Genomic DNA, 21445 nt, shown 5'->3' with positions numbered 1-21445 from the left:
TAAATGATTTTGTTTATTAATGTAAGTAACACGTGCTATAATCACGTATAATCAAGTGTTACACAAACATTGGCATCAACAAGGATGAGATGAAAATATTTCCATAATTCAAATTCAATAATTGTACATATAAATTAAAAAGATTCTGAATTGTCTTAAAGTGCAATAAGTCAGGTCTTTCATAAATGTAAGAAAATGCTTGTAAATTGTATTATAATATGAACAGTAAATTTCAAGAAAACAGAAAGATACAAAAAACATACCTTTAATATTGGAAAAAGAGATATTAAAATAATCAATTCATGGTTTTATGAATCGATATCAGGCTTGAAAAGGAAAATTGATTCAATATCGATGATTCGATTTTTTTTTTAATCCCAGCACTATCAAAAAGTAGTAAAAAAAATACATTTCATCTATAATAATTTGCAATGAATGATGTTGTATCATTTTTAATAAAATCATGAACAAATTGATAAGTTGGCAAAAATGCCAACTGGCAATCAACAATCAAGTTCATTGAACTGAATTTGTTTACGTTTATTAAGCGCGAAACGTTGAAACGGTGTTACTGTCAATCTCCAACTTTCAAAACTTTTCCCGGCGTCCAGATTGGAAGTCGATGTTGTTCTCGTTTCTCCGATTGGCTCTTCCTCTTTTTTGGTTCCTTCCTGTTGCGCGTTTGCCAGAAGCCTGGGCGGGGACGTCGCCGAGCCATTAGCGAGCCCCGCCGCCGATAATGAAAGCAGGGAGGTGGTCGGGCCTCGGGTGGCACACGCCGGAGGAAGGTTACTTTCGGGGTAATTACCTGCCGATGATGACGGAAACGCGGGGAAGTTGCTTGGCTTTCCTGTGGCTTGATGACGTTTCAAAAATTTCACTCACTTCATGTGTAAGATTATGGCAAAGTTGAATTTGTAATTGTCCTCCTTTACTCCCATTACTAGAAATTTACATGGAAGCCAATTGCCTTAAACCACCATCGTTTTTTTTTTTTTTTTGTTTTTTTTTTTTTTTTACACATAGTGACACTTAACATTTTCAATATATGCTGCTTAATTGCTGCAGTGTTTCCCAGGCACTTTTTACATGAAATGAAAACTCAGGGCAAACCATCAAACAAAAACGCCACAAAAAGTGGACAATCAGGTTGATTATGTAACTTGGACCATCTGGGACAATCAAGCGCTTTTGGTGTCCTCGTCAGAATCACTCGTGAAAATGGAGCAGGAAAAGGAAACGCTGAGGTCTTGTTCGTAGTGGACAAACATTTGCAGACATACCAGTACATTAGAAATACTGTGTATGCATTATATATATATATATATATATATATATATATATATATATATATATATATATATATATATATATATATATATATATATATATATATATATATATACTAATTCGCTTTTCCGCTTTTTTTTTCCCAACATTTTTTGTTCAATATATTTTTAAACATAAACATTTAAAAAAAATAACCCTCATTCTCATACTCATTCACATATTTCGTTTTTCAACTTTTTCTTCAATATATTTTTCAGCATTAAAAAAGAAAACATTAAAAAATAATATGTAAAAATACAAATACTTATTCACTTTTTCGTGTTTTTTCCCCCAACTTTTTTCAATATATTTTTAAACATTCAAAAAAAAAATTCAAAAATATATAAAAATACTAAATATATACTCATTCACTTTTTCACGTTTTTTGCAACATTTTTTCAATATATATTTTTAAACATAAAAAACATTTAAAAATGTCTAAAAAATACAAAATATATACTCATTTGCTTTGTTGTGTTTAAAAAAAAAAAAAAAATTCCAATATATTTTTAAACAAAAAAACTTCAACAATATATAAAAATACAAAATATATACTCATTCGGTTTTTCGTGTTTTTTTTTCAAGATTTCTTTCAATATATTTTTTAAACATTAAAAAAACATTCAAAATGTATAAAAATACAAAATCTATACATACTCATTCGCTTTTTTGAGTTTTTTTTTGTTCAACATTTTTTTTCCAATATATTTTTAATAAACATTCAAAATGTATAAAATAATTTATGTAAAATAAAATAACGTAAAAAAATTAAAGAATATATAAAATTACAAAATAAAATTTTTTTCCCCAACTTTTTTCAATATATTTTTAAACATATTTTTTTTTAAATGTATAAAAACACAAAATATATACTCATTTGCTTTTTCGAGTGTTTTGTTCAACATTTTTTCAATATGTTTTTCATGAACATTAAAAATATATAAAATATAAAATATATACTATTTTGCTTTTTTTTTTTCCACCCGGGGGTGTGGTTTATATTTCAGGCACATCTGTGCTTCTTCCAGCAAGGAAAGTGCTAAGCCACTTTCTGTACGTTTTACAATTACAACAGCGTCGATTCGTAGTAAAAGACTGCAAGTACTAAACTGGCCTGCCAGCAGTCCAGACCTGTCACTTATTAAAAAAAAGTTTGGTGCATTATTAAGCTAAAAAAATGACAAAGGAGACGCCAGACTGCTGAGCAACTGAAGTTGTACATCATCATGGGAAAGACTGACAAAGCTTCAAAAATTTGTGTACTCGGTTCGAGGAAATGTGATGTCACAAAACGGTAAACATGTACCTGTAACAATTGTGTTTGGAACGGGTTGCAGGCATCATATTACAAATGAGTGAATATTTGCAAAAACACCCAATAAAGCTGATCAATTTGAACAATAAATCATGTATTTGTCGTGCGTTCAATTAAATGCAGGCTGTATTTCACTTTTTATTTACATTTTACACCATATCGCAACCTCATCATTGAAACTGAGGTTTGTATGTTGCAGGCATAAATAACAAACCGATACATTATTTGCAATAATTAAATCATTTTTGTCCCAACGACGTGACATTTCAGACATTTCCACATCTCGTCTAATCATCTTTCACGGTCCCGTAGTCGCAAAACGTGGGCTTTGCCGCATTTCCGGCTCAGGTGGAGACTTTGAAGAGCCCATGAGGAGGTCAGGATGGAAATATGGCGGCGAGCTTCCTCTTTCCTGGCTGCCGCAAATCCATTCTCCACACAACACGTTTCAAATCAAAGCGGCGTCAACCATAATACGCCTTAGGAAACATTAAGCCATAGTGCGCCACTTTCATGTGTGATAGCATGGCCCCCCGTCTGCTTTGATGTCCTCACTTTTTTTTTTTTATGCTTTATTAATAACGCCACACCCGACTTTCCTAACATCACCGCATCATCTGCTGCTCCTTTTTTTTTTTTTTTCTTCGTCTTCCGGAAGTGGCTCCCTGCTTCCGTAATCCCGCCCTGTGAGGCGGCTCTTGGGATTGGCCTGTTTGTGTATGGGAGGGGGGATTATTATAGATAAGAGCAGGGAGGAGGGGGTGGTGGTGGGGGGGTCTCCTGAGGGGGGAAAGAGGGTGGCAAAGGCCAATCAGAGGGCGGCGAGAGGCGAGCGCTGCCTCGCTATTGGTTGCCGTGGAGATCAGACACGTCTTCATCTCCTCAGCAGCAGTCCTCGCTGACTTTTATTTCCTGGAAAGGGGAGCGGGAAAAAAATATCTTTCTAGTTTCTCAATGTTTGCACAAAACAAAAACAAAAAACAATACATGCTCAGTATTTGCTCTGATGTTTGATATTGTGACCATTTATAGGAGCTTTTTTTGTTGGTGGTGTATTCTTTTCTCTCACTCAAGTGTCAAGCTGACTTTCACTCGTGATGATTTCTGTAAAAAACATTTTTCTCAAGTCATTCACTTGCAATCTGTGGCTGCACTTTGTGCCGGAAAAGAAAATATTTATGCGCTATTTCTTCTCAAAATGTGCTCTATTCTGTGAGACTTGTTTTTTTTATACACAATGCAAGACCATGATTTCACTCTTCTGGCTCCTCCCCTCAAGCGGTGTTTATTTTAACAAGAAATTTTAATTTAGTTTTAGTTATAGTCTTTTGACCAAAATTAATTGTAATTTTTGGTCGTAATTTAGCCATCTGATTATGTTTTCATTTTAATCAAATTTTAGTCGACGAAAAAAGAGGAATTGTAGTCGTCTATTTTGACAGTTTAGTCTATTTTCCTTCAGCATACATTTCAATGTTTATACAGAAAATTATAAAACACCTATTTGTAACTGTAGTTTAACACGCAAAACATTTCATACGTCTTTATTGTTTCAATTAAACGTGATAATAATATAACTTAGTTTTCACCCAAATTAAAAAAGTGTATAATTAAATAGCTTGATATTAATAATAAAGCTGCACAATGAATGTAAAAATGTTTGAACATTAATTAATTCATTCATTCATAATTATTTCTCCAACCCGCGTTTCATTCCTCCTGATTGGATTGTGTGAATTTTCGTCACTGTGTTGTTTTTATTTTCGTTTTAGTCATTGACGAAATTGTTAGTCAATTTTAGTTATCGTTATCGTCTCAATGAATGGCTTCTATTTAGTTTTTGTTTCATTTTCGTCTGGAACAAAAAAAAATGTGACGAAAATTATGACAATTTCTTTTCTTTTTTTTTTTGTCGATGAAATGATCACTGCCCTGAAGTTAACCCAGCATCTACATGATCTGCAGATCCGTCCGAGGCCGGAAGGTTCTGACTTCAAAGGGGCCTCCTGCCCACTTCCTGGCAGCCGGAGGTCCGCTTCCTTGGCACCGGGGGGTTCGCGTTCGCCTTCCACCGCCGCCTCCAACTCCGCCTTCTGTTGCCCTTGCAGGTTAAGGACACCGAGTAAGTAGGAGCTCCTTGCCGTGTGATCTTCTCGAGTGTCCTCCCCGGACACCCACACATGGGAGAAGACAAACTCCCGTGCAAGCATTTGATGTGAGAATCGGCTTTGGATTAAACGACGGCATTAGAATGCAGACGCATCAACGTCGGGTTTTTCAAGTCAAATCCTGCAGGTGAGACGCATCGAAGACATTCGCGAGGGAGGTTCGATACCTGTGTGAGGATTCATTCTCTCTCTCTCTCTCTCTCTCTCTCTCTCTCTCTCTCTCTCTCTCTCTCTCTATATATATATATATATATATATATATATATATATATATATATATATATATATATATATATATATATATATATATATATACATACATAAAAATTGTGAAAAACTTTCTGACGCACGTGATGATTTGCTATCACTATCACAGTGTAGCGCCAACTGCTGGCAAGGAGGACTTGTAACTTTTTTTTTTTTTTTTTTCTGCCTTTAATTATCAGTGACCTTAATAAAATAAGGACAGTATTGGCTGATACCAACACCTGCTAGTGGTATTTTCCCATTCCTAATTTAGAAATTCAACTAAATACAGACTAACTAACTAGATCATAAATGACTGCGGTGCATTAAAGTTTTGAGGCGTAATATTAGGTACACATGTAGAATGCGATTCAAGAGCTCGCTAAAAAATAATTGTGATTTTGAACAGATCCAAATCATGTTTTATTCAGTTTAAAAAACAAAACATATAATACTCCAGAAATTTGCTAGCCTAATGGCATAATAGTCAAACTCATTAATTGGATAGTTTCGAACCCTAAAAAAATATTCCAAGTACCATTAAAATACAATAATGCAGTAGTGTATAGCAAAACCAAGAAAATGCTCTGTTTGCTAAGAATTTCTTTATTTTTTTTAAATACCATTGTATGACACCGAGTCTTGAACATTAAACACTGCACTTAAATTAAAAGCGCCGAAAATAATGCAATGAAAACATATTGAACATAAAAGTTCAAAGTTAAAACAAATGAAATACTCATTGTGCTTCAAGTACTGAATTGGATTTAAAAAACAAAACAAATAAACAAACAACAACAACAACAAAAAACGCTTCGCTTCGTTCGAAAATATTTGTTTCATGGTTAATCTGTCCAAAATTGTAAATTGTACTTTATTAAGCAATACTTTCAAATACCACTAGAGGGAGCCTGTGTACTACAAGTACAGTATTTGAGTATTTTTTTTTTTTTTTTTTTTTTACTACTTAAAGTTTTTAGAGGACAATTTTTTACTTCAACTTGAGTCATATAAATTCATAGCTAACAGTATACTTGAGTCAAATTTTTATTTACCGGTAATTTTTATTTAATTTACCCACCTCCGATTATCGTCTTTCACATTTGGCCAAATTTCTGCTTCGATCCGCTGCGTGTACCTAATGAAGTGTCCTATATAACAGCATCTCGCTCTCTAATGGCACGATGCACATTTTGAAAGCTGTTATGAGCTGAGAATGATAAAGTCCATATTAATCAATTGGAGTTTACAAAAAAAAATCTGTTTACTAAGCCCAGACATCCCCCCCAATCCCCCCCATCCAGTACATTAGCAGATCTCAGTATGTCCACCCCTCTTGTGAACAGGGATGAGAAGGAGCTGGAGGGAGAGGAAATAAAGGTCTGACGAAGTCTTGGCAAGGAGCGGACGGAGGCTGAGACAGATGGCATGAAGTCTGCGGCACTCTGGCGCGGCTCGCCTGGGTGCTAAAAATCCTCCTTCTCTCACATTCCAACAAATCCGACCAGGAGGCTGGGGAGTCTGTCACACCACTCAGATGGATCCACACTGAGACCCCCCCCATCCCCCCACCCCACCCCCCACCTACATCCCCACCTATTATTTTACCCCGACTTGTGTGTACATTTACACGTATCGAGACGGGATCCAGCAGGGGTTTTGGAGATCTGCAGGGACTCATGTCAACCCCCCCAATGAAAAAAAGTGGGAGCTTAGTCGAGCATGATGACCTTTTAGCATTTAGCAAAAACTGGGCTGAATCATGGAGAGGGACAATTCCGTTTATATCAGTCCAAGGAAAGAAGGCATAAGAAGCTTTTTTTTTTTCTTTTTTTTTTTTTTTTTTGCTTGGACAATCTCAATCCTAACAAACCCGAGTCATTTTCCAAGACTCCCCGTGGGCCTGGAAATCCAAAGTGGACAGTAAGTGTAACTGTGATTACACTTCATCGCACAAAACCAACAACTGGATGACGAGCTCGGCGTGACATCTCCAAATATCACACTCGTTTTTTTTTTTCTTGTTTTTTTTTTACGATCTGAAAGCACTTCCTCCAATAAGAACAATCTCATTTGTTTTATCCTCGCGTCTCTCCCTCTCCCTTCCTCCGTCTCGCTCCCCCACGCCGTCTTTCCGCTGCCCGCCTTCTGTTTGTTCTAATGAATGACTTTGGAAATGAGGTGCCGCTGCGAGGAGGGTCACATGGGGCCTCGGCATCACATTACCGCTAATGATAATAAAAAGAACAATCTGTGCTAAAGCTTTGGGATGATATCTTTTTTTTGTGTCTTTCCCCACTTCACTCCACATATGGAAAGAATATTTTTATCCGAATTGATGTTGACGCAATTAAAATGCACCATAAATATGTTTTTTTTGTTTTTTTTTTGCTTCTTTTTGTGCGAAAAAGGCTGCTGTGATGAAAGGTTTACAGCGGCGTGCCATCTGGGTTGCAAAGTACCCCGGCGAGCATCACATGGTATGTGGGAGAACGCAATGCAACAACGTATAGGGGGATGTACCCCCCTTGTAAGGTTTTAAGTGCATTGCAAGAACATCCATGGAAGTTTGGCGACATGTTGACTGGCGACATATACGAAGAAGTAGCAGTTCTGTTGATATTTACCATGTTTAACTCATCCACTCCCAGGCGTTTTCACTGTTTTACTGTATTTTGACTGATTTTGCAAGGCCCACAGATAATTGTGTTCTATTGCTATAAAACATGGAACCTACCAAAAGAAAGATTAGAGTCTCTTCTTTCATCAGGAAAAAAAATATATATTTGTATCCGTTTTGCAGCAATTAGCATTAGAATATAGCTATGTTTCATCATTATTCACAAACCTGTTGAAAACACTGGGAAATTGCAACACGGCCCGTGCTGATATCATATAGCTACTCTGCTGCCACCTGCTGGCTGTCTTTTTTAATAATTACCATTGCTTTAAGTGACCTCTTCGGGTCTGAAACTGCATCAAAGCCTTCTGTATGCTCTAGCATAAAAAACAAAAACATATAAATGCGTTTTAGGGAGTGAAGGGCAAAGTATTTAAAAAACAACAACGTATTTATACGTTTTTGGGGTTGAATGAGTTAATAGCTGTCAAGGTGAGTATTGGCCTCATGCGGTTACTTCGAGCTAGGCCAATGGTTGTTGGAGGAACTGAATCCCACCAGTTTTCTATGCACATTCATCGATCCCTTCTGAAAAATAAAACGTTTTTTGCTGGTGATACAGTTATGACGCTGACTCCCGTCACTCACTAGAGCACTTTAAAACAACCGCCACTGTTTTCTTAAGATGCAACCCAGCCACAGCAAATAGAATGAAAACAGGAAAGGCCCCAGAATTGAACCCTGTGGAACGCCATATGTTCTGTTTGTAGATGTGAATTTTTATTGCACATATTTGGACGACCACTTTTTTTTTTCGTTTGCTCGATATAGTTAGCATGAAGGGATTAAAATAATAAAGAAATCACAAGACGTACTATTGCAGCATTCATAAGTTGGCTTTTGAGCGTACCAAATTCCTTGCAGCACAGATAGATAAGTTGCGCGTGTGTCTTGAACTCCGCTGGGGTTCGATCAAACCCAGGTTAAGAACCACTGAACTAACTTTACAGGATCAGGAACATGTTTGGAAAAAAAAAGAGGGACAGATTGCTTATTTGAACAGAAGGTGGCACAATATCTGAACAACTTTTATATTTATTTACACGCGATTGCATTTTGGTCACTGAGACTATATGTTTCACTATTTCATCCTCAGGACGACCTACATATGTAACTAGACGAAGTGAAATTTCTGGAGAAATTGCATGGGAATGCTGAAAGCTGAATGCTAATAGCTGAATGCTTAGCTGAATGCTTCTGAAGTAAATTGAAAATAAATTATGTGAAAATTACAAAGTTTTATTTGAAGTTGAAAGATAAATGAATAAAAATAACTGAGCAGTATAACAGAGCTGGTAATGATGATCAGTTGTATGTATGGAAGTAGGTGTGGAAAGTGGGACTGAGAAAAAGTTCTATGTCAGTCTCATTGAAAATGAATGGGGAAAAGTTTATATTTAACGTCAAATTGTGCGAGTACTGTAAGTAATGTGGAATCAGACGATATATTACCCTGGAATGCGGGAATTTTTGAAGCAAGTTGAAATTTGAACGGATAATCGCATTGCAATACTGAGGGAAAAATATTTGACTTTATTTTTCAAAAGTGTTCATCTCTTACTCGGCTTGTTGGGATCTCTTCTGACATTGACAAGTCGTTTGTAAGCCGCCGAGTACGATCCACAGTTCTTTGGCCGTCCTTTCCTATGTGGCAGGGCAGCGCGGCGTCAATCTGGATGGCTCGGCTTGGCGTTGAGGCTTCTGGCAGCGTCTGCGCCTTCCTAGCCCCAGCGAGTCGACGGGGCAGGCCGCTCGCTCGATCGCTTGGTTCATTGATCGGGCGCCAGGCCGCCCGTCAGCCGCCGCCAAAGTTAAAGGTCGGCTCAGGGCGAGCTTGTTTGCTCATCCTGTCAAGAGGCTGAGGGCTGTTACGGGGATATTATTAGGCTAGTGTTTCTCAACTTTTATTGAGGCAAGGCACGTATTTTACATGAGAAAAAACAAATCTCGCGCCAAACAAAATAATGTTTTCTGGCTTGTTAAGTTGAAGATTTTGCTATTGTTATGAGTGGCAATTGGTGGAAACAGATGTCAATAAAACCTTCTGCCATCTTGTAGAAGAGCATACCATTGTTCTGACATATGTTGCTGGAATTGATGGATAAACAAATTAATATCTTTTTAGACCTATTAACAGAAAACGAGTGACAATCCAAACAGCCCCTAAAAAACAAATAATAATAATAATAATAATAATAATTAACAAAAGGAAAATAGCACTGTGCTGTATTGCATGAATGTTAACCATCAAGTGTAATTACTCCATGTTGGGTTCAGGGTTTTGGATTTTTCATTATATCGGTAGTTAGTTAGTTTTTTTTGCTTTTTTTTTTAAACTTCTGTTTTTAAAATTTGGTTAGTTTTAATTAGTTCTTAGAGCAATTTTTTTATTTATTTAGTTTTTTATTTTTATTTTTCAAAAGTCTCGAAAATGCTTCAGTTTATTTTAATTGATTTTAGTATTAGGTTGTTTTTTTTTTTTTTAATTTATATTGAAGTTGCGTAAAATTTTGTGTATAATACGCCCCCTCCAAATCAGTCTTAAAAAATGTTATTTTTCCCTCTGTACCTGTGTACAATACGTATTTCCGAACATCAGCACAACACTGCACTAGCAAGCGATAACTCTGTGTGCGTTTTATGACTTTTTGGTCATTTTTGTTCGCTATATGGCCATAGAGTGGCACGGTGGTCGAGTGGTCAGCACGTCTGCCTCCCAGTAGGACTCGGGTTCGAGTCCAGGCTCCTTCCTGGGTGGAGTTTTCATGTTCTCCCCGTGCCTGCGTGGGTCTTCTCCGGGTACTCCGGTCTCCTCCCACATTCCAAAGACGTGCATGGCAGGTTAATTGGGTGCTCTGAATTGTCACTCGGTGTGGATGGTTGTTCGTCTCTGTGTGCCCTGCGATTGGCTGGCAACCAGTCCAGGGTGTCCCCCGCCTACTGCCGATAGACAGCTGAGATAGGCTCCAGCACCCTCCCGCTACCCTTGTGAGGAATAAGCGGTCAAGAAAATGGATGGATGGATATATGGCATTACAGTAGCAGCTTTTATTGTCAATAAACAGAATTCACTGACTCATATCTGTGATCCTTCAACGACGGATGTTACGGGCTTCCGCCTTCCGTAAGTCACACACCTACGCTATTTCTGGCTCCTGTTTGCGTCCCAATACTTGCACTTCCACCCCTCACTTGCGCATTACTGTAGTTTTTCGTTTCATATTAATTCCCGTGTATAATGCTTACACTCGATTTGGGATCATATTTTTTTTTCATATTTTTTCAGAAAATAATGTATATTATTCACACGGGTATTCAATAGCTGAGGATGTAGCTGACAGTGCAGGGAATGGAAATAGAAAGGACAAATGAAAAAAAAGCTTCAAGGTATTATTATTGATGAACATTTAACATGGAAATCACATATAGAATATGTTAAATCTAAGGTATCCCAAACTGTAGCTGTTTTACACAACATTAAAGAATCATTGAACAAGGATGCTTTGTTATTGTCATATAATTCATTGATTGTTCCATACCTGACCCATTGCATTGAAGTGTGGGGGTGTGCTACCAAAACTTACACCGAACCCATTTTTCTTATACAGAAACATGCTATCCGTGTCATTTTTGGTTGTGGATACAGAGACCACACAAATCCATTATTTATTCAACTAAATACTTTAAAATTTTATGAATTGATGGAGTTTAACCGCCTTAAAATAATGTATAAAGCCCACCACGAAATTTTACCAGTTAATATACAAACTAGTTTTATAAAAAGGGAAAGTGAGTATAAATTAAGAGGAACATACATTTTTTCTAAACCTAAATACAGAACAAAACAAAAAGAATGATGTATTTAAACTCAAGGTGTCAGTCGATGTAACAATTTGGATTGTAAAACAAAATCTTCTCAATCTATTTGGATTTGTTTTTTAAATGTATAAACGCATATTTACTGCAAAAATATATATAGCTAAAGGACATGCAGTTGAATTATTTTTTAATTGTAACACCAAAAGCGTCTTGACCGCTTGCTGTCATTCATTTTGTGTTGATTCTTTTTTGTATGTGTTGATTAGGGGCAGACAAGTTTTACTTCTTTCTGTCCCCTTTCATTTCTTTTATTTTAAAGAGTGAAATAAATTGATCTGATTGATTGATTGATTGATTGATTGATTGATTGATTGATTGATTGATTGATTGATTGACAGCAATACCGATCTGCATGTAAAAATTAAACCCACTCAATTAATATTGTGCACAATACTAGCTGACCACAACAAAAATGAAGTAATTTTGTGCTATGCTTTTAGTTAGTTTTATGAACATGGCCGTGATGCAATAACCGGATGCTGCATATAACAATGTTGATACCCGAAGATTGGGCATCGACCACGCTCATCGGCCATCTTTATTTTGGACGATCAAAAGGCGAGATGGCTAAAAAGGTGAATAGCCTAATTGGCAGTTGACTTTGAGTCGATTAAATCAAGTCCAACGATCCTGCTGGTCTGTGAACAGCCCTCTTCCATCTTTGAAACTCTTTTGGCCTCTTGCCCTTGTTTCAGGTCTTCTTTCTATGTCAAACCTGCTCCTATTTTTAGTGTCACGCCTGTGATATTTTTTTTTTTTTTTTTTTTTTATATTAGCATCCCCGGGCAAATTAGAAGCGCCGTCCCGCTACCTTCACTTTGCGAGGAAATTGCTTTTAACAAATGAGCAGGCGCTGATGATGATGATGATGACAATTGCATCAAGATTGCTCACCTTGGGGATGAGGCGCCACATCGTGCTCATCACCGACTCACGTGTCGCACAAGAACACGGCCAGCTTGCAAAAAGGGGAGAATAATTGTCATCCTTGACAGGAATGCTCACTTGACTGGTGGGGTCGAGGAGGGGGGGAGGGTCGCCAACCATAGAGAGGGTCACACCACGCAGGTTCCATAAGATGATGCCGAATCAGGAAGGTCGCATATGGAGATGATTGTCAGGTTGCATTTTTTATGTTTTATATAGCCAGCCCAGAGACCTCATTCTGGGAAATTGAGCAATTTCTGATTGAAAACAGTGCTGGTAATTAGAGCACTTATTATTTGTAACCACTTGGCATTGCATTAGTATGCAAAGCTGGCAGTCAGCTTATCTTGGGGGGGGGGGGGGGGGGGGGGGGACGTTTGTTTCTTTAATTGCCCTCTTAGGACAAAAAGCGAAGGGGGGGGCGGGGGGTGTTCAGGGGAGGATGCTGCGTTCAGGGCAACGCGGGGGTTAAACTGCAGTAATACAATAGGCCGCACACGCATGGACACACACGCTGCCACGTATGTGAGCAAAACACGCTTGCACAACATTCCAAAACACGCACACACATATCAATCCAGACACAACTGGACTTGAAATGAGACTTGTCCAAAATGACTATTCGGCATCGTCTGCTCTTAATGACCGGGCCTTGCACTTGAAATGAAGAATTCATCACGCGCTGATGCAATTCGTCGACTTTCTGAGGCTTGCTAAGCAGAAAAGGAAATAAATAATAAAAGAACGACCTTTTTTCAACTTCAACTTTTTCTTACATTTTTCTCATATTCCTTTGGGTGGTTTTGCGACCCGTTTTTTTTTTTTTTTTTTTTTTTTTTTTGATGGTTCTGACCAGGCTATTTCAAAATAAAATGCCACCCACTGGCAAAATATGTTTGTCTTGCGGCTGGAGCATTTTGAAATTAATCTAATTGTGATTCCACACCCAAGCAAAACCACCCCCTCAGTGGGCGGCCATTTTGATAGGCTACTTGCTGTTGACTGAAAATGACATCACAGCTGCTCAGGGCTTTGGAAACGACCAATGGCAGCTCACCTGTTTGTTTGTTTTTAAAGGGATACTTGACTTGAGCCATTTTCAGCAGTAAAAAGATAATATTTTGACTATAATTAATGTGGTAACTTCATTATTTTTCATGTACAATTAATACCTTTAAAAAGTAATTTTTCTACTTTTCTGTCGACTGATGATGACATCACCTGGGCTGAAGAAGTAGGCCAGTCATGGTTCAGTTTACTGACCAAACCCAGAAAACAGGTGAGCCATGATTGGCCGTTACCTACATCCTCAGCACAGGTGATGTCATCATCAGTCGACAGCAAGTAGAAAAATAACTTTTTTGAAGTTATCAAATTAATTATAGACAAAATATTCACTTTTCACTGCTGAAAATTGTTCGATGAGTCACGTATCCCCCGATATGCCGCGATTGGTTGTTACCTGAATCCCGAGTACCCGTGATGTCATTTTCAGATGACAGCAAGTGGCAAAATGGCCGCCAACGTGACATGGATTAAAACGAGTGGATTTTGCTGCTTTATTCCAAAAACACCATTTTAATCAGAATCCCATGTTTAGACGAGAAGCTAAATAAGAACATATTATTGAAAATATATATATATATATATTTTTTTTTTTTTTTGGGGGGGGGGGTGACTTCCCTTTCCACTTTCCTTAGGGGCAGCCTTACATCATGGCGTAATCGTGATACCACCATGTCCAGACTGCAGATAAACGATTGGCTTGCAAACAATTAAAGGCGATGAAAGGAGCCACATTGATTGGCCAAGATTGAAGATAACTATGGTCACTCCCACTTCGGTGCAGGCCTCCATTTTGCAGGCCCGTCTGTCGCAATAATAGAGCCCAAGAACTCATTTTGAAGTTTGAATTTTTGGAATGAAAAATGAATTAAAAATCAAAATTATGTTATAAATGTATTTTTCATGCAGAGATGACTCAAAATGTGCTTTGCCTCTGCAAAAAGCACTGAAACATTAAATTAAGAATACAGCGACAACAGTTCTGTAAACTCTAATTTCTTTGTTGTGAAATAATTTTTTTTAGTTAATATTTAGTTCAATTGTGCTACTTATTTTTTTTAAATCAAAGTTTATCAGTTTGTTACTTTGATATTTTCAGTTCAATAAACTTTTTTTTTTTTTTTTTTTAATATATATATATTTTTATAGCGGTTTGCTGGTCTTACACCCAGTTACCAAATGAGGTATGGGGCATTTTTTAATAAAAAAAAAAAAAAAAATCTGTATTTGCATTGTCAACCCCCCCCCCCCCCCCAAAAAAAAAAGAGACAAAGTCTAAAAAAAAATGATGTGCTCAAATTTTTTTTTGACATTTTTAAAAGCATTAAAAAAAATGTTTAGGAACACATAAAGCCACCTCTGATTACAATTAGCTGTTAAGCAGTGTATTTGAGTAACTGACACCTACAGCTGCATGTCCCTGCCTCTGATTGGTTGATTTTCTTGGGCATGTTGGTTTCCTAAAAATCTAATGAGACGTTCAGGGACCACTGATTTTCACAGACCATTTTACAAACGTACTGCTGTCAGTTTTAGCAACTATACAAAAAGGGGGAAAAGTTTGTTTTAAATATCATGATTGCAAACTGCTTTGAAACGCGATATAAGAAATGAGGATGTAATTAATGTCGTCATTCTGTCGCCTCACATCATCTTTTTTTTTTAAATTTTTTTTTTATTGCAGTTAAATGAAGATGAATTCCAAATCCAAACTGGAGCCTGATGAAGCCCAAAACACACCTCGCATGTGTTATCTCTATTTACCCCCCCCCCCCCCAATATATTAAGATTTGGCTTTGAAAAATGCAATTAGTTATGTGTTTTTATTTATTTACTCGCCCGGTTTGACTCAGGAGGCTTTTGTGCACTTTGAAGTAGTTTGGGAATGATTTGGATTCTTCCTGTATTTTTGGACAGGAGGAGAGAGAAGCTCATCTCCGAGGACAGGTAAAAAAATAAATAAAAATAAAAAATAAAAAAGCACCCGGGGGGATTTTGCACAATTCAAGCTTTTTAGGATAGGTCTATATACAAAGACACAATTTTTACCCATCTGTGCGTATGAAATCTGAAACTAGTCTGCTGCACACATTCAAGTAACACTTGCACGGAGGATGGCTGTTAACAAGCGAATTTCCTGTTTCTCCTTTTTCACACTTTGACAAAGACAAAACAAACTTGTGCGGTTAGTGTGATGTTTTCTTTTCTTCTTCTTATTATTTTTTCCCTCCGTTGGCTCATGGCGGAGCTTCCCCATTAAGAGACAATTAGCCCCCCGGCCCATGTTTGTGACCCGCTGAGGTGAGAGCAAGCCTGATGTGATTTTTTTTTTTTTTTCATGTGTCTATCTTGTGGCAAACTCTTGAAGGTGCGATGATGACCGGGTGACATCTTCTCTTGTTTGAAGAGATTATGAAATGATTCTTTCAAAGTCTCCAACACTCATTTTTGCAAGGCACAATCAAAGTCAGCAGATAATGCGGAATTGTTTAAAAAAACGAATAAAAAATAATAATTTGGGACCCTTTCCAAGGTTGAATGGTGCCGCGTGTTTATTTTTTTCATATAATTAAACTTGCATGGAGCAGCCTGCGGGCTTTTATTAATGTGCAATTCATTCAAAAGATAACAATTTGACGTTTTTATTCAAGTCTTAATAGAGTGAAACAACTTGTCACCTGAGTGTTAATTATGAAAATTAACAATTTAGACTGGGAGGATAACATCCAGTTTTGTAATAAAGACTGAACGAAATGATAAGTGCACAACTCTTATGGCGCATTTGCTCACTTTTGATTGGCTGCTATTCACAGCTGTGGTATAGAACTGCATCATACTGAAATATATTCACAATATTTTGCTTATCCGAATGTCAACAGTGAGTATTGTAAAAAGCATCATTTTCTTAGCACAGCTAGCTTTTTTTTTTTGGATGGGATCTAATTGACTCGTGCTGCAGGTGTGCCTAATAAATTGCCCGATGACAGGCCTTTCAATCCAGAGATTCTTTTTCTGCACTATCCTTATTTTAAGCACATAATAATTTAAATCCAAACAAATATACTGACTAAGAATAAAAACATCTAGCATTAAGTTATATTAAAAGAAAAATATTGGCAATTATTTTGTGATTAATTGTGTTTGTAGAAGATGGGAAATGAAATATAGAGGAAACGAGTGAAATAATGTTCGAATATAAAAAAAAAAAAGTCAAATTAAATCTAATTTTAGTTGTATAGACAAGAGCGTCACATGCACGTGCATTTGCCTCATTTATCATTTCACACATTTATACCCAATCTCGATACTAACGTTGATTTATGTGATTTATAAGCTATTTTTAACGCAATTAACACAATTTATTTCACTTTCATGACAACTCATGTGCTATTTGGGCGTCAATTGTGCAGCTGTGAGGTGTTCAAGTGAACTCCATTTTTTTTTCTTGCATGAAAAAAGTCCGAGAGGAGGTGAGGGCTTTTCAAACATTGTGTATATGTCGATTTTTTTTTTTAATTACTGGGGGGGCAAAACGCTCCGAGTCAAGCGTATTTATTTGCTGCAGTTGGTTCGGAACCTTTTTGCAACATGTGAAGTCCAGTCGGATTTCTCTTGATGGATTCGGGCCTCCGAACCCCCCAAACCCCCCCAAACCGGAGTCAGTGCCATGTGTGTCCACTGCACGTCCAACAAAAAGCAGCGTGAGGGGCTCATTCACCAAAAGTACACCCGGGCCGGGCCTGCATGGCCGGGCCTTCACGACCGCATTACAATTTTTTTTTCCAATTCCTTTGAACGCACGGAATGTTCAATAACTTATTGCAGTATTGATCTTTTTATGATAATCTAAAATGCTATCGCAAAACAGCGAAATTGATATTTATTTAAATGTGAAAAATAATCACAAAAATGTTGAGCAACATATTAAAAAACAAACAAACAGACAAACAAAATAATAATAATAATAATAATAATAATAATAATAATAATAATAATAATAATAATAATAATAATAATAATGTCTTCCACCGTGACTGCACAAAAAAAGAGCAACAGAAAGACATTTAAATATCTTGGTTCAGTATTTTAATATTGTGATTTTAATTAAAAGCAACAGGCACTGCTTTAAATCTAATAGGCCTACAATTTGTTTTAAAATCATTTTCTTAACAGGAATGACTTTAATGTTATTGCTTTTTAAGGCAATTTGACGAGTTTATTGTGTTTGCATATGTGACGGCAAGGAGGAGGGAGGGGGGCGTGAAAGTATTTGATGTCTTTCAAATAAGCTTCAGGTTGACTTTCCAGGATGCAAGATCTGGAAACTGCGACGCCCCCCCCCCCCCCCCCCCCCCCTACTCTCATAATAATGACTTTCATTAAGGTCCCACAATTGCGTTTTATTTGCTATCGAGCATTTGACTTCATCCCCTTCGGAATGTGTGCGTTACTCCATAATTGCATTTTTTTTTTTGCCTTTCAAAGGGGGGCGGCTGAGGTAATTACTTTATCGCAGGCAGGTAAATTGAAATCTAATATTTAATCCTCCTTAAATCCGAGCTCTCTGACGCCGTGGCGGGTTGAGCTCTACGTCAAGTGTGCGTGTGCGAAGGTGTGTGTGCGTTCGTGTGTCTGTGTGGAGGGGGGTGATCTATCGTCGTCATAGTCAGATGATAACAAGATTATACGATGTTGATCAGACGCGGCTTCCCCCAACATGCAGCGTCACCGTGTTGCGTAATGTTGCTACACAAAATGAACCCAGACTTATGGCGGAAACCGGGAAAAAAGTACACAAAAAATAAAGACCAGACAAACGTGCATGGCCTACTTTTGGAGGGGCGGGGCTAGGGGTCAAAAAAGTCCTGGAAAGTCCAGGAAACAAAATGTACAACTGTAAAAGGCATTTTAAAAGGGTCTATCACGTTGATCTTATTGCTTATTTAATACACAACGTTTAATATATTAATTGGAATTAATTTGAACAATTTGGCAAAATCGCATCATGAAATATGATCAATTTAAATCCTTTAGAAATGTTTTGAAGTTATTGTTACATATTTACGTTTCTTCTCGTGACAACTATACTTTGTTTATATTCTTAAAAAAAACAACAACGACGACGACAACAACAATTTATTTGTAACTCACACTTGAGTGGGGGTTTCAATCAGTTCACCCCTCTGAAAAATTTGGAATATTCCACAAGTCACATGATGCACCGGAAGTGGCATCGGTTCCTCTGCAGACCACTGTAACGCAAATGTAAGTTCACTGCGTTATTATTATTATTATTATTTGTTTATTTCAACTATGTTTGGCGATGGTTCAAATGCTAAGCCAGTCCTGTTAAATAAGTTACTTTTGTTTATTTTTATAATATGTTCTTGGTGCATCACTACCGTATAAGGTGCTTAGCGTCAAAATGTTATTAGCATAAATTCCATGTAAACCACGTATTTTGCGTTTTACCATTCGCAGATTCAATATATTCATATTTTTTTAAGGGGGGGGGGGGGGGACTTTATCCTTTAATACCCATTTATTTTCGGGTTTGGAACCAATCGCCCACTTCTTCGCATTTTTTCGCATTTATTTTTTTTTGGGTGGGGGGGTTCTGTTCTAAGTGATAGTCATGGCAATTAGATAGTGTGACAATTATTCGCTGATTTTTGCTGGGCCAGACTGCCAAATGGATCCACTGTATTTGCTCATTCTATTGAGAATTCCGAGGTGACGTCACAAGGCAAAATGGCGGTCTTACTAGGTGAAATGACCTCTGTCCATTGAAAAGCATTGGACCTTGAATGGAGCGTTGTAATTTGATTTGTGAGGATTATTTTGATTTCAAACTGCAAATTGTCATTTGACTACTAATAACAATCTGCCTGGTTTGTATGTATAACGTTAGTCACAGGCAAAAGCAATACACTGCATCAAGGAAGCATTTGCATTGCGTTATATTGTGGAAATATCAATAATGCCCGGATGTTCGGAATTGTCAATATGCTAATAACTCGTCCTGGTACTTTCAGTTCTGTTGAGGAGCTTTGGTACAATGAAGCAATAGTGCAAATAATCAGTCAAATTAATCGAGTTTCAAAAGCAAACAGCGTGGGGTATGTTTTTAGCATTATTCATTACATTTTATGAAAATGACCCTAATATTCCATCACCATTCCATTTGCTTGTTTGTCCATAACATTAGTAAAAACACAGGAACCATTTTTATTTTTATTTTTATTTTTTAACATATAAAGCTCCCCCTGTCCAGCTTTGGTAATAGAGAGCTCCACACCACCATTTATTTATTTATTTTTTTAATGCAATTCTAGTTCAGAATCATGTTCCATTACTCGCCTACTTAATGAATCCTTCACTTTCTGCGTTGGTCCTGTCACGTCGCTGCGTGAATCCGGTGGCCTTGCGTCTTTCCAAAAAAAATTGCAGTCACGAGCAATGAAAGGCGAGCGCACACGAGGCGGCTCTGGCAGCTCCTCGCGTCTTCAGGCTCTTTTGCAGGTATATGCGGTGGGTGGGTGGGTGACAGGCAAGAGCGGAGGCAGGTAGCATGCTAAAAAATCACTTCACTGGAGACCTCACATCAAAGCGGAAGCAAACCTCATATTGATTGAACTTTCAAGCTCGGAATAAAAATACGCGGTGACATCAGAGCCGCTAAAATGTGACTGTCATGTTTTTCAAACTTGGCTGAACAATTGACTCAAAAGAACTATTGGGTGGTGAGCGCACACACAAACACACATACGGCGAAGACGACGACGACGAGCCGTCTTTGTCTTACAGGAGCCTCAAAGTCCGATTAGATTGAGAGACACGTGTGAGGAGTTTGTCAAAAATAAGATGATCGACAGCACTTTGGTGGCGCTGCATGGGGACTTCTCTTGAGCACTGTCACTCTCACAAAATCTGACGCGGGGATGCGACACGGGACTGAGACTGATCAATTCCTAAACTGACAACCACATTCTGATGCGGCGGCACCGCTTCATTCTTTTGCGTTTGGGTAAAAAACAAAAAAAAGTTCTGCTTGCTTGGGTTTGTCATGTAATTTGCATGACAAGACTTGGTAGCGACAGCGTACAAGCATACAAGCAGCTGTGCAGAAAAGTCCAGATAAAGAATTGCTCCAATTTTTATGAGCTGAACTTAAAACATCGAACGAGGATCCCCCCCCCCCCCCTCTCAAATATTGTTCCCTAATCTGTTTGAATCTGTATCAGTGAGCACTTCTCCTTTGCCGATATAATGGCGATGAGTAGGCCTGTGCACAAATCGGTGGTGACTCGAACTTGACACAAGTTAGCCCTTAAAAACTACTGTGCGTATTAGTGTACTGGTGTCACAGGAATCTTAGAATGTCAGCGCGTGTGACCTACTCTCTATGTACATCTGTGTTGAGTGCACACGACGGCAGTGCATCAACACCTTTGTCGTTTTGCTGTTGGCCTCTGAATAGGGTGACCAGACGTCCCCTTTGAACCGTTTTTGAACCATGGGTCCTGCTGATTTCACCAACCCCGTGTTTTGTTGTGTTAATTTCATCAACAAAAATAATTTTGTCAACACACATTTTTCACAGGACTAAAACTAGACTAGACTAGGCTAGCTAAAACCCTCATTGCGGGAATGCTGAAGCATTCCCACACATGTTATTGTGATTTTTAACTCTCACACAATACTTCCGATTTACACTGTTCAAATTTCAACTTGCTGAAAAAATGCACGCCTCCCATGGTATATATCGTCTGATTCCACATTACTTACAGTATTCGCACAATTTAACGTTAAATATCAACTTTTCCCCATTCATTT

At 37.7% G+C, this 21445-nt stretch overlaps 2 long non-coding RNA genes across 6 annotated transcripts in view; one reads left to right on the top strand and one right to left on the bottom strand.

Moving 5' to 3' along the window:
* Positions 1 to 7307, top strand: part of LOC144025959 (uncharacterized) — a 127275-nt gene extending 119968 nt beyond the window's left edge. For 2 of the 5 annotated variants that reach the window (XR_013285006.1, XR_013285004.1), the window contains exons 3-4: positions 4610 to 4766; positions 6405 to 7307. This is a non-coding gene — a long non-coding RNA (uncharacterized LOC144025959). Of the gene's footprint in view, positions 1 to 4609; positions 4940 to 6404 lie in introns of all 5 variants that reach the window. The other 3 variants (XR_013285009.1, XR_013285005.1, XR_013285008.1) reach the window with 3 other exon arrangements.
* LOC144025960 (uncharacterized) overlaps positions 3514 to 21445 on the bottom strand; it is a 43759-nt gene continuing 25827 nt past the window's right edge. Inside the window, exon 4 of the long non-coding RNA XR_013285010.1 lies at positions 3514 to 3556. This is a non-coding gene — a long non-coding RNA (uncharacterized LOC144025960). The remainder of the gene's footprint in view (positions 3557 to 21445) is intronic.

This window comes from Festucalex cinctus, chromosome 9 (assembly GCF_051991245.1).
Source record: "Festucalex cinctus isolate MCC-2025b chromosome 9, RoL_Fcin_1.0, whole genome shotgun sequence".
In the NCBI taxonomy this organism is placed as follows: Eukaryota; Metazoa; Chordata; class Actinopteri; order Syngnathiformes; family Syngnathidae; genus Festucalex; species Festucalex cinctus.
Note: the sequence above shows the minus strand (reverse complement) of the source record. Positions and strands in the feature narration are given on the sequence as shown.